Source organism: Amblyomma maculatum, chromosome 11 (genome assembly GCF_055883805.1).
Source record: "Amblyomma maculatum isolate TAMU_Amacu chromosome 11, ASM5588380v1, whole genome shotgun sequence".
Lineage (NCBI taxonomy): Eukaryota > Metazoa > Arthropoda > Arachnida > Ixodida > Ixodidae > Amblyomma > Amblyomma maculatum.
Genome location: NC_139354.1, coordinates 14,861,773 through 14,875,385, shown reverse-complemented (window position 1 = coordinate 14,875,385; position 13,613 = coordinate 14,861,773). Strand labels below are relative to the sequence as shown.

General features: G+C 47.1%; 1 protein-coding gene across 1 annotated transcript in view; it reads right to left on the bottom strand.

The window, feature by feature from the left end:
- Window positions 1–13,613, bottom strand: part of Pld (Phospholipase D) — a 112,187-nt gene extending 98,574 nt beyond the window's left edge. The window contains exon 1 of the mRNA XM_084584325.1: window positions 13,305–13,613. The gene's annotated coding sequence lies outside the window, so the exon portion shown is untranslated. The remainder of the gene's footprint in view (window positions 1–13,304) is intronic.

Here is a 13,613-nt window from a genome sequence, read left to right as displayed (position 1 = left end):
CTTCGAAGATTCAATCCTACTTCAACCCCGAGTCTCTGCACGCTACCAAGTGAAGGCCGGGTCGACATAGCCCCAGCGTCACGACACCTCTTTGAAACCAATTCGCGCGTGCGCATATTTGAAAGCTTGTCGTTAAAAATACCTTTATGCCTGGTGAGCAGTTCCCGCTTTCCCCACTTGTTGCCAGGTGGAATCGCCTATAGAGAGAGCGCTGTATCGGCTTCCTTGCGCTCCTATATAGTTAGCAGAAGAAGCGCGCATTGCGAAGGTGTTACGTCGGGTGGTGGTGGTGGTGAACTCTTTTATTGCGCCCAAAAACAGGGGACCAGTCAAAGGGCCGGTTGCGCTGACTTAGAGGAGGTCGGCGGGGATCCTTTGGGATGCCGCGGCCTCCACCGCGCGTTGGATAAGCCAGCGTTGGTCTGCTGGCTCGGAAGTACACAGGAGAGACTCCCACGTCTCTGGGGTGTTTGTGTTGTCTGTGTTGTAATGTGCACAAGTCCACACCATGTGTATGAGTGTGGCTGGAGTTGAGCAGTGTTTATACATGGGGGCTATCTGATCCGGAAAGATCCTGCTGTATAAGAGGGGGTGTGGAAAGCTGCCAGTTTGTAATTTGCGCCATTGGATGGCTTCGCGTCTTGTTAGATCGCGGTGTGCGGGAGGATATGTGCACCTTTTGAGTCGGTAGTGCTGGAGTATGTCCGTGTAAGTGGTGAGTACAGAAGCGCGTGATATAATAGTGTCAGCGGAAGCAGGGTGGCTGATCATACTCTCGGCTCGGCAGCTGAGATCTCGAGCGAGAGTGTTTGCCTGGGCGTTTCCGCTGAGCGACTCGTGGGCTAGAGCGTCGGGTAGCGTGGCACACAGCAGCTCGCGCCGACCGTAAGTAGAAATGCCACGCGTTTACGAGAGAGCCCCCGTCAACAATTAAGGCGCCGCGGTGCATGCCGCACAACAGAACCGGAAGAATAAGTACATAGCTATACAGACTATCCCACTGCACTTCTCGTACAATGGGCATCCATACATAGGTCCATGTATTACTTACGCCATAGTAAATACACGGGTGAACTTTTCGTTACGAGGCTCAGGAATTAGGCCTGTCTGGTGAGGTGGACTCCCGTCGAATGCCACGTTTTACGCCACTGTAAGCTGCAGAAGGGACGCTGGCCCGTTTTACAGCATTCGCAGAGCGCGCCAGTACACTCCGCATTAGTGCAGGTGGTAAGAAATAAAATGACCTTGGCAATGATGTACCCGTGCGGACGAAGCAACAAAACAAAAAAAAAAAAGAAGAGCTGATGCGAGAGGCCGCACGCTAGGAAGTCAAAATACAGGCTAATAAAAACTTTCACGCACTGAGAAAAAAAGAAACAAAAAAAGGCGCTCAGGCTTTCTTCGGCCCTAAGCCGAACACATGAAAGCGATATCTGTACTGCGCGATGCACACTATACAATCCTCGCCCCGGTGAGCGCACCCGCTCCCTCACGCAATTGTGGACCATATGACCACAGATGACAGCACATATCCCCGAAAACCCCGCCCGTCAAGCCTTGTTATGTCACTGCATGGGCCTCTTATGCTGACAAGGGCTCGGAGTCACGTCAGCATCAATGTCATTGACGTTGCCACAACTCCGCACAAATTCCTTCTCCCAACCAACATCGGATGTAGAATATAGATTATATTCTTTTAGGCTACATCGAATATTTTTTATATTATACTGACTTTAATATGCCCCCAGACTTTAATATGTTGTGCTGAAGTGACGGAATGGCAGGAGGGAGCTCTCTGTAAACAAGTGTATACGCTGTTGCCATGGTGGGCGGATTCTCATTAATAAAACCCGACGACACAGGCAACAATGCCAGGCGGCAGACTGCGACGTAGACCACGCGCCAAAGAAGCCGCAAAGCGGGATCGGGTGACTGCACCTCAGTTTAAACAGCGGCTACCTTTATTTACGCGCTAGGCAGTCACGCTACACCCGTGTAGCGCTACAGCTGCAGAAGCCATAGCGTTGATAACACAGACCCGTCTAAATACGCCTCTCAAACCGAGGCCTCGAAACTTCTATTTCCAGTCGTTGCATAAAAGCAACTTTCAACACCGGCGATTGTTTTGTTTTTCCCATTGTCAGTAAAATTTGCATTGCAAATTCGTCTCAAAGTCAAGGAACGTATAGATTTCTTGCCACTCATAACAAACAATTTACGACATCGCTCTGACGTCACCAGCTCGGAGACAACGTCAAGAATAACAAATGGACTTGTTCTCAGCGAAGTATTTCGCCTGGTGAAAAGAAGAAAAAAAAAAAACTGCCCCGCAGTTAGCGAACGGGGAGAGCACTTTCAAAGGGCGGAATTACCCGACCGCTTTGAAGAAATTCAATGCTCAGCAAGTGAGCTTACGGTCTCTAGGAACAGCAGGCATCGTGTGTAAATGATCCGCCTAAGTCAGGAGCTGATTCTTGATATGTTCGTTTATTTTTTGTTCGCTTTTTTATAATTCGCAGCGCATTTTGGCGACCTCCTCAGAGCGACAGTTAGCACACGCAGTTTGTACCGAGGCGTACAAGTGACTCGTGATCTAGCAGCTCCCGGCTAAAACAAGGAGAAATAGCGTTTACATGGTGGCTAGATTGACGTCATGGAAAATATAGTTTAGTGCTTTTAGTACATTTACTGCGACTGGATCACTGCAAAGACCATGCGCGCTCGGAAAGCAGAACGCCTAAACATTTACCCTAACGGGGTGAGACAAAAGCAGCAGCAGTATTTAGAAGGCGTTTGTAAAACCCCCACTCGACGCCCAGAAGCCTCAGAAGGATCGCAACCCATCGACCAATCACACATCAGGCGACTTCCACGAGCGAAAAATAAATGAACGCCGGCGCGCAAGTTCCCATCAGGACCAATCAGTGACAGCCAATGTCCCCTGCCACTGTAAACAAAATCGCACCCTTTCCGTGCCTATAACTCACACCCTTCAGAAACGGTGTATTGAGGTACTGATGCACCCTTTAAAGTCAGAGCAACAAGCAGCAATGTACCCAATAAAAGGGTGCATCAGCACCTCAAAGCTCCCTTTCTGAAGGGTGCGAGTTAGACACAGAAATACACTTTTAAGAGTGCATTTTCATGTCAATTAACTATCACCTGCCAAAGGCACGGTAGTGATTTTTCGACGCTGCGACGCTTGAGAAGGAATTTCCCTCATAATTTCCGACATGGAAGTATACATATACTGAAGCTCTCGCGTTCAGAAGTCCAATGAATGCTCGCGATTTTTTGAGCCTGCGGGGCTTAAAACGGTCGAAGTCGTCGCCACCGGACAATGTTTCGGCATTACCGCTCCGCGCTAGGAGACTACAGAACGAAGTAAAAGAATGAAGCACAGTAACATGCATGTCGTCCGAGTATTACGGCAATTTCGACACATATGCTTTATTCTGCCTATTTCAAGCAGTGTCTCTTACAAGTATAAACTACAGCCACAGTTCTTCAATACTGCTTCATGGTCGTGAAACTTCGACACCACTCTACAGGACAGCTTGGTACGATGCCCAAAACAGCCGCGTGGCGGCGCTGACGTCAATCGAGGAACATGTTTTTGCAGGCGATGGAGCGGTGGACGTAGAAAGGGATGTATTCCGGGGTGCGGTTGTAACATTTTCATTTCGCGGCCTTTTAACCGGCGGAATATCGAGCTATGCGAATGTTCGTGTTGACGTAAGGCCATTGCGATCTACGAATGATGCCGACAGCTCATTTTGTGGATAGCACCGACGAAAAGATGTCGCTTCCTTGCTTTCATTTTGAAGTTGGTGGTCCGCGATTTCACTGTCGAAACATGCGTGCCTGTGAAAAATATTTCGCCACCGTGGACATCGCCCGGGTAGGATGAGGTTAGTGAATGGGAAAGTTGTGTCTTTGAAAAGCTGCCCAAGCTGAAGCTTGTAATTGTTCCAAAAATACACGAAAAAGGGCTCCCACAATATTTAAAGAAAACAAAACCACGTTCTCAGCCGTCTCCAAAGTGACGCCATATTTAATTATTTCTGAGATATCGCCTACAGCTTTTCATTCTGGTGAAAACTGAAGCCTTGAGAGCGATCGTGCATTATAAATGCGCTGCAGCGCAAGAAAAATATCGACAGCTCATATGCTGTGACTTGCTTTTCTCTATTTCCAGTGTATTATCGCAGGGCACTGCACTGTTTGTTTACTCTCAAAATCCGCCGATACGCACCTTCATCACTTTGCTAAGCGAGATGCGACTAGATTTATTTTCCTCGACCAATGCCAGCCTCACTGCTTCCACATTGTTGTAGCTGCTTTTGGCATTTTGTCTTGACGGTGTTGGTAATTGTAGATTGAGCACTCTAAGAGCGGCAGGTAATCTGTTCTTTGACGAGCGCGAAGCAATGTGCTGCTATCGGCGCCACTGAGTGCACATTCCTTTGTAGGCGAAGAGTCAGCCCTAATAAAGGTTTCTCTTAGAAATTACTTGCTGTTTTGTATGTGTTTTTTTTTTTCACTTCCTCAGTGCTGAACAGTCGGCCATTACTGGGTGACCACTGCGTGACAGTATGTGAACACTAGTATACTTATGCAAGCGCAAAAAGAAGAGACGGCAAGGACGTCTTCATTGCGCTTTATAAGAATACCAGCATAAAGCTCCGCAACGCATATTACTAGTATGTGAATACACTCCATTCATTCTGCATGAGACTCTCGCCTTTTTTTAATTTTATGCATGTAAACCACCGATTACAGTGGCAGCAAAGTTGGAGAAATTAATATGCAGTGCTATTTATAGTAAAGACGACATAGCGGTGCTGCAATGCAGTGTACCGCTAATGCCAAAATTCAGAACGCTGTTACTCGATTGGGGTTGGAGGAATTGGCGGCGCTGTGCCGTAGCATTTTCACTTCAAAAGGGGAAGCCAGAAAGTTAAATGATGTCCGCTAAAGAGTGCACAATAACATATTAAAAATATGTACAAGTGAAAATGCTATCTTCTGCGCAAGTATCACGAACAAGATCGAATGCACTGTGCTTCATATAGGTCAGCGCATGAATGCCGCACACAGCAGAATCCAGAGCGACATTTCTGCACGTTCGTCGGCTATAGTCTCAGACGCTTAATCATACATCAAATCCTCCAGTAAAATCGCATGTACAGACGCAGACACATAGTCATACATCAGACCCTACAGTAAAATATCATGTCGGCTAGTGAGCGTGCTACAAGATGAAGCGACGTACTGCTAAACCTGTGTTCAGGTCGGGCAACAACATGAACAAACCGGGCAGGCAAGCGCAGTACGAATCCAGTGAGTGCTGTCTGCGAACACGGCCTTTTTGCCTTATACCGTGCACTGTAGTGGGGTTATTTGTATGCTGTAGATAGTGAACACAGTCCAACTTAAGGCAATGCTTCAGTGACCAACGCGACAAACTGTCACGCCGCAGCCAGATTGCGGGTAAGGAGCCAGTTGCGACTCTGCCGGCAGTTAATTATTCAATAAAAGTGTCAAGCGGACTACGATTACGCATCTCTAGCGAATGCAGGACAGGATACAAGCTTTAATTTCGAGCAAAGTAATAAATACAAGCAATAATCGAAATTTCGGGTGCACCCGCAGCATGCGCCGCCGAGGTGGCCGACCGCTCACGGCCTTCCGATCGACGGTGGTGCCCCTCGCGGCGGATTTTGTCCCTGGGCCATACGACTGACGGAAGTTTCATGACTAGAGTATTGAAAGACTCTGCTGCTGCGTACAGCAACAGGCGCACCCCTACATGCATTTCGCAGCCAGCGTCCATGAGGTAACCGGCTCTGTTGTTAACAGATAACATATTACCTAACCTAAATATACTGGACATTCCAAAAGAACGTGCTCGGAAAAACAGGCAAGGCTCTGATATTCATCTCCTTCCGAGGGAATAAAAAAATAATGTATTTAATTCGCCCCAAATCGGCCAATGCCAGTCATACGTATGCTTTTGTTGGGCTGCTGTTATATTCCCTACAGGTACAGCTGCAGACGGGGACCCTCCCCAATCCAAACTACATATAAAAATTCATAAATAAGGATATGAATCCCTTCTGCCGGTTTTGCCGGGAGAAAAACAACTTCGAGCATATGATCTGGGCGTGCGAAGCCTATAAGCCTCCCTCAGAACTTTTGCCTGATCCCTCTAAAGAAGCTTGGGACAAGCTAAGGTCCAGCGATGACCCTGGCATTCAGAGTTCAAGGCCGTCGAATAGGCCGGCGTTGCCAAAAGTCTGCACGGCCTCCGACACGCTAGCTGACTTCCCCTATTCCTCCCACTTATTGTGAATAAAGTTTTATCAGCCTCAGTCTACACGGGCATTTATTTAATCCCTCATTGTTTACCTGATCCTGAAACGGCCCCGAGAACCCGAGAACACCGAAATAAAAGCAAAGTCAAGAATCTGTCTCAGGGTAGCCTCAGTATCTGTCAATATCACGAAGCTGTTGTCTCTCTCAACAACTTCCGCTCCCGTTACAGCACTGGTGAAGTGCAGCAGATACAAGACTGCCTGAAATACGCTTTACAGAGTACACAAGAACGGCGCTTATCATTTGAACATCCGTTTATCTAGCAGAAGATGAGTCAAGCTGACAGCATATATAGTCCGCTGCCAGGCCGCGACAGATAATGCACGTCGTTCCTGACACACGTAGTGACAGAGCCAGACACATTCACTATTCTTTTTCGCGCCGATGACAACCTATTCTGCTCGGCAGCAGACGGATGACTCACTGGCGACGTGTGACAGACCTAGACACCCATCCGTCAGGCCTCACCGCTGACAAAAGGCGCAAAGAACAACTAAATGTAAACAGAAAAAAAAAAAAAAAAGAACAGGACAGGACAGAAGACTGACAAAACTCGCAGTTATTGACCGAGGCGCATGCAAAATATGCATGTACACGAACGGGCATGGGCTTTCGCTGTCGGAGTGTGACATGCGCGCATTGTCGACCCGCATCTCACCACTTTAAAAGAAATAAAAAAAATCCAACGAAGAAGATACGAATAGCACCTATACAATAAATGTCGGGAATATTTTGCAATTGGGATCCGCCGGTTTTAAAATATGGGAACAACGTCAACTGACGCCTTTCCAAGCGGAGAAAAGCGTTACATGAAAAATGCTGTGTAGATTCGAGACATGTGCAGATAGGCCATGCATTAATTAAAGAAATGTGATTTTATTCGAGTAAATTTAGAGAGAAATCGTTATGGTAAGACTGACTTTTTCCATATGATACATCGGGTTGAACGAAGGAAAGGGACGTCCTAGGGATTACCTAAAGTGCACAAGCAACGCAAAGCATACGGGCGTCTTTAGCTTTTCTCCTTCTCCGAAAGGGGAACTAGCGATCCGGATTCGATCCCGCGACCTTGGAATTAGCAGCCGAACGCCAAAGATAGTCAGGCGACGTCACGCTGTTTGTCCCAATAAGCTCTCACCGAGCCCTACCAGCAGCGATGGCTTAGTGCCTTTTGGAAGGGAAGGGGGCTATGTCTCAGGTATGATGTGACAACGTTAATGGCTTCCGTTTCCGTCTAGCTTCCCTTGCGGATTCTCGTTTCCGTACGTGAATTCCTCCACGCATATATAACGCCTTTAAATACATGCCCCTATTATCAGATACATACTCACCAGCATACATTCTTATAAGCTAAGAGATTATACCAAAGACATCTACATAGATATAGAGACCCGCTTAAACTGAGCCCTCCACTAAGGTGACACTCATCGCCGATCTGTTGAATCGAGACGTTTAACCGCATTATATACTATATTAAAAACAGTATAATATTTCACGCTGTATCCAACCGTTTCCGCATAGCCTACAGGCTACAAGAGAGCCGTTCCCGATTGGCGCGAGCCAGACGTGAATCTCACGATAGCGATGCGTTTTATAGAGCGCAGCTCCTATGATCCAGTTCGGCGGTTGTACCTCGTCGTCATCGGAGCCGGTGTAACCGAGCGGAAAAGATTCACGAGCCATGATCCAAACAAAATTTCTCAGAGGAAGAGAAAGGAGAACCACAAGCCATCGGCGCAGAGCTTGCAGCTCTTCTTTCTCTTGTGACACTGTCGAGAAAGAAAAGAAAAAAAAAAAAAGAGTGCTTTATAATTGCACACGCATACATACAAACACCTTTCAAATTCTGTCTCAATATATAGCAAAACAAAACCGCTTAAATAGCTGCGCTGAAATTTAGCATTGGAAAGTATCGAAGTAGTCATTTTTTTTTTTCTTCTGTGCGCGCTTTACAACTCCAGGGTTAACGTCTTAGGTCCTCCCAGGCTTCCGAATTTTGAACAAATTCTGCAGCAAAAGTGATATCCACACAAGTCAAACGAGTATACAGTATATGGACACCCGCTTGGTATGAGGGACGAGCGGGGCTTGTCCCCACTGCTGCCACGTGACCCGTAATTTTCTGTGGGGACTACGGATTTCCCCTGCTCGGGTAACTCGCCTTTTCTGCGCTTCTCTTCAAAGTTCGGGTACCAGAATTCAACCGAACGCGTGCGCACTGAAAAAATAACCGTTGCGCTACTTGACCAAGAGTGATTAAAATTAAATTATCATTATCAGAATTACAAACGCGTCATGCGAGCGAATGCAAAACAAAATTGATCGGCTATTTGCGGAGGTTTGTTTATAGTGCTACCAGCTCCCGGCCTTATCGCTTTCTATTCGGCGCGCGACGAGACATTATCAGCCGGTCGTCACACTGGAACGACGAAATAACTGCGATCACGATCGAGGGTTTCCCCGACGTCTGGAATAGTGCGCAGAGCATGACGGCGTTTTTGTCTCGAAATTTCTGCGTCAGCGCCATCTTTACAAAGGCCGACAGGGAGTTTTTTGTTTTCTTTTTTTTTGTTTATTTTTAGAGAGTCACTAATGCTAAATCACAGAGGGCGAAAAATAGATCAAGGAGAAGAATGCGATAATTCTGCGACATACACATTCTGAGGACTCAGCCCTGTGGGGCCGAGTTCGCAACGCCTGGAGGGACAGACATGGGGAAGAAAAAAAAAAAGCGGCGGCTTCAGGAGGAGTAGGCTTCCATACGCTGGCAATAAACTGAATTAAGCTAGCTCCACCACGCAACGCCACCTCCCGAGCTTCGCTTTTTACATTGTTAGTAGTGAACACTCTTTTCAGCCAAAAATACATGTCATCATCATCATCAGCCTGATTATACCCACTGCAGGGCGAAGGCCTCTCCTATAATTCTCCACTTAACCCGGTTCTGTGCTAGCTGCATCCACTTGACCCCTGCGAACTTCTTAATCTCATCCGCCCACCTAACTTTCTGCCGCCCCCTGCTACGCTTTCCTTCCCTTGGAATCCAGTTTGTTACCCTCAGCGACCATCGGTTATCCTCTCTTCGCACTACATGTCCTGCCCATGTCCATTTCTTCTTCTTAATTTCCACTAGAATGTCGGTAACTTGAGTTATTTCTCTGGCCCACTCTGCACGCTTTCTATCTCTTACCCCTACCATTTTTCGTTCCATAGCCCTCTGGGTTGTCCTCAACTTAAGTAGAGCTGTCTTGGTTAGCCTCCACGTTTCAGCCCCATAGGTGAATACCGGCAAGATGCAACTGCTGTATACTTTCCTCTTGAGCGATACCGGTAAGCTGCTAGTCATAATCTGCGAGTGCTTGCCAAATGCGCTCCATCCCAATCTTATTCTTCTTGTTACTTCCTTTTCATGGTCCGGATCTGCGGTTACTACCTGTCCTAAGTAGACATATTCGCCTACTACTTCCAGTAATTCGCTACCTAATGTAAACTGCTGTTTTTCCCCGAGGCTGTTGAACATTACCTTAGTCTTCTGCATATCCATGTATGTGATTATAAATCATCACCATCCAGCACCTGTCCCGGATCGGAGCGCATATACCGTCCGGTGGGCGCACCACGGACGTATTTTCTACCTACGAATCTCCATTACCCACCGAGCACCTACCAACCTCCACGCTACAGAAGCCCCTTCCCCAAACCCGCCTTCGTCCGGAAGCTCATGCCGAAATCAAATTCAAATGCAGAGGGAAAGAAATCAATAAAAAAATCGAAATCCGATGACATGATCGACTGCAGATATTTTTTTCTCTGGTGCCCCAGAGTGCCAGAGCTAGCCCAGCAAGGTAAACTAGAAGACTCGCTGCTTACAAGCGCTCGGACTTGTTTAAACAAATAAAGAGCACTACTAATCTCGTACTTCTAATTGCACCTGACCCCATCCTCTATGGTGGTGAAGTTATCAAGCTCTACAGAAAGGCGCACACAAAGAACATTAGCGCATTTAGAACTCGCTTTTATCATCCCGGTGAAGTTGAAAGTTCCAACGGAATTACGGCTGACAAAGAACGAAATACCATAGAAATGCACGGCCTCCTCATGACAATGAAGCGAAATACTTTTCTGGGACATTGCACCGAGTGCTTCTCGTGAGCATCTGAATATTTTTAGTTTGGTCTCAAATGCGTTCTGTGGATCTAGATCAAATAACCAAGTTTTCAGTATACTTAACCTTTCACATTACGCAACCACCACTAAAGCCCATTATGAAGCTAACAAAGAAAAAACAAGCCAGGCGCCACCAAACTGCTCCTCTGCTCTTTATCTTCCTCCATCTCCCTCTCTCTCCGCTCAACAGTTCAGGCCATTCACTTGAGTGTCACTCAAATTTAACGAGCTCCGATGAATACCGTTTAGCGCTCGGCGTTGCCAAAGGCAGGTCGTGACTCGAGAGCTGAGCAATCACTCGATAATAAGCAGACGCAAAGCTGTTAAGTGCCGCGCCAGCAAAACAAACATTCCCCGTCGCCCGCTGCCGTCAGCGTAGTGGCGTCAATCGCTACCGTTAGCTGACGACGGACAGCCTCGATATGCAACGCACCCAAGGACCCGTCAAAAGCAAATGAACGGCGAGCAAAGATGAAACCACCGTTAACGGTGCTGTTAAATGCAGGGGCACTAATTTGAAATTAGCTCGCAACTCCTCTCGCTTTGCAACGCCTCTCCATTATCATGTGCTTGCATGTCTTCGTCTTCAAAACAGTGCCATCAAGCAAAGGTTTTTCACCCTCTGTGAGTCGAGAGTACGATAGCTAACACCTGTCCAAGAGCATGAATACAGTCAGAAAAAAAAAAAAAAGGGCAAACAAAAGCGCACGTCAGGCGAAGAACTTTTGAAGAACATCTCCCTTTTTTGCTAATTTGTCGCATGTGTAATACGTTAATTTTATTATTTTTATTATGCCCAAAGCGCCGTGTGGCATTACACTTTGTGTGTGTGTGTGTGTGGGGGGGGGGGGGGGGGTCAAAATAACACTAACACGATCGGTACAAGCAGGAAATGCAAATTAATAGGCAAGCAACCGAAAATACAATCAAAGAATTATACAAGCACTACTTCTGGCAATCATTCAAGAAACAAGGGCTTAATACATTGCACAATCCGCAAAAAGGGAAAACAAATACATCAGTGGTGGTAAGGGATATCATGTGGAAGTTTATTCCATTCGTGAATAGTTTTAGGGAAGACATATCGAAGTTCGTTTTGCACCTGATATTTTTAAATTTATACGCATGGTCAAGGCGCGGTGAGACGCGGTCGGGATCACGCACATTATGCACCGGTTTTATTGTGAAATAGACTGTCAAGCAATAATAATAACAGTAGAATGCGGTTGTTTTAATTAAGGAGTTGTTCGGCAAAAACCCTATACGTCACCAAAAAAAAATCACAAGTTATGTCGTATGTCACACGCAGTTGTAGTGTGTGTGTGTGTGTGTGTGTGTGTGTGCGTGTGTGTGTGTGTGTGTGTGCGTGCGTGTGTGTGTGTGCGTGTGTGTGTGTGCGTGTGTGTGTGTGTGTGTGTGTGTGTGTGTGTGTGTGTGTGTGTGTGTGTGTGTGTGTGTGTGTGTGTGTGTGTGTGTGTGTGTGTGTGTGTGTGTGTGTGTGTGTGTGTGTGTGTGTGTGTGTGTGTGTGTGTTATCCTTTTTTCTTGCAAAACTATCCAACACGATTATTCAAACGCACTTTAGTAAGCGTTTGCGCATCTCAGTGCATATATGAGATGCTTTATAACCAGAGGGATCTCCAAAAGCGTACGTTTGCAAAGAGGAAGACTCCACGCAGATGTAAATTCTATGGGGATTTCAAACATGCAAACAAGACGACAACGCACTGCATGAGCAACCTAGAAAAGCACGGTCAGATAATATGAATGAAAACAAGGCACGATTCTTCTGTTATTATTATTTGCTGCTTGGGTAAATATATGTGGCAACCGGCTATGAACGGCGATGATGCACGAAACGAGCGATCGGCGACATCTATGACGTCGGCGAGCTGAAAAAACGACGCAGAGAGGCTCCGCGCGGAACTCGACCTTGAAGGCACGAGAAGCGCAACTTTCCGCTCGCCACGTCGTTGCAAATGAAGAAAAAGAAAAAGAGCGAAAACAAAAACCGCAACTGACAACTAAAGAAAAAGAGCTCCCAGAACTCAACAAGCGGCCGTGGGAGCAGCAGAAGCAACGAGTCATACGGTCTCTTGTTATCCAGCGCACACCTCTTTGCCCACTCGACACCGCAAAACTGTCGATAAAGTTCATGCATACCTGCTAACCCAGCGCGCGGATAACCAGAAGTTAGATTACAGAATGACGTTTGGAGAGCGGGCAAGGAAAAATGAAAGTTTGCTTACTGCTTTTAACCCAGTGTTCGACCGCCGAGAAAATTCTGACCCGCTCCTAGACGACTAAACAAACACGCGAAGAAGAGATCAACGGAGTCAAGGTTGCGCTTCGAGGGAATGTGCTTCACGAATCAGAGCGAAGATCATCACATCTCACCGCCAGCGCCTGTTGCCTCGCCCTAGCGCATACTCGCGCGAATCGTCTGGTTTCCCTGTCATATGACAGAGAACCTAAACAAATCGAAACCGTTGCCACTAGTGGTGTTTCGGTTAGAGCGCGTTCCAGTTAAAACACGCCATCCACGTCTCACGTTTCGGTGCTCAAATCCTCAAATCATGCCGCTGCGGGTGGCAGCCAAACATCGTGCCGTTTCCACATGTGGCAGGCAAACTAAACGAGGCTGAGTCAAATTAACATCTCGGTCGTGTAAGTACGCCTAGCTTCGGAACAAATTATCGGAAAACAGAAGTTTGAGTAGAATCCCGAAACAGAGTTTACGGAGACAGATGAACGACGTACCTGAGAGTCGTCGACTTGAACCACGGTGTGTCACCTCGCAACTTCCTCCAAGCGTTTTGCAGACGAATAGAAATCTACAACCGTCGCCATTCGACGCCTAATTCCGGACGAAGATTCAAGGCCGAGCGTGAATCGGCCGAGCCCTCCCTTCCGCTAAATGCACTCGACGAGACCGACTCACTGAGCGGGATGCTGCTCTCCGCTGCTTGGTCGTAAACACGGAGTCTGTGCCGTGCGGATATGGAGTCTAATCACGCTCAATAACAAACCGCGGTCCGATACGAGACCGAGCTCGGTACGGATTCGAGC